Here is a 276-nt window from a genome sequence, read left to right as displayed (position 1 = left end):
CGGGGCCACAGGGAAAAGGGGCCCCCAGCTGCGTGGGCTGCCCCGGGCCCACGTTTCCCTGCTTGGGGGGTGATGAGCCCAGCCCCAGCTGGGACTATTTAGGGATGGGGAAGGGCAGCTGGGGGGGGGTTTCTGGGGCCGGGACTGCGTAGGGTCGGGGTGAGTATCCTGGAGAGTGCAGCGTGGGGGGCTGGCAATGGGGGGAGGCAGAATATGATGGGGACCTTTCCTGCGGCCCTCGGTGGCTCCCCAGCCCGGGGGGTGGCTGGCATTGAG

The sequence above is a fragment of the Egretta garzetta genome, unplaced genomic scaffold (assembly GCF_000687185.1).
Source record: "Egretta garzetta isolate BGI_Z169 unplaced genomic scaffold, ASM68718v1 scaffold108, whole genome shotgun sequence".
Classification (NCBI taxonomy): domain Eukaryota; kingdom Metazoa; phylum Chordata; class Aves; order Pelecaniformes; family Ardeidae; genus Egretta; species Egretta garzetta.
Note: the sequence above shows the minus strand (reverse complement) of the source record.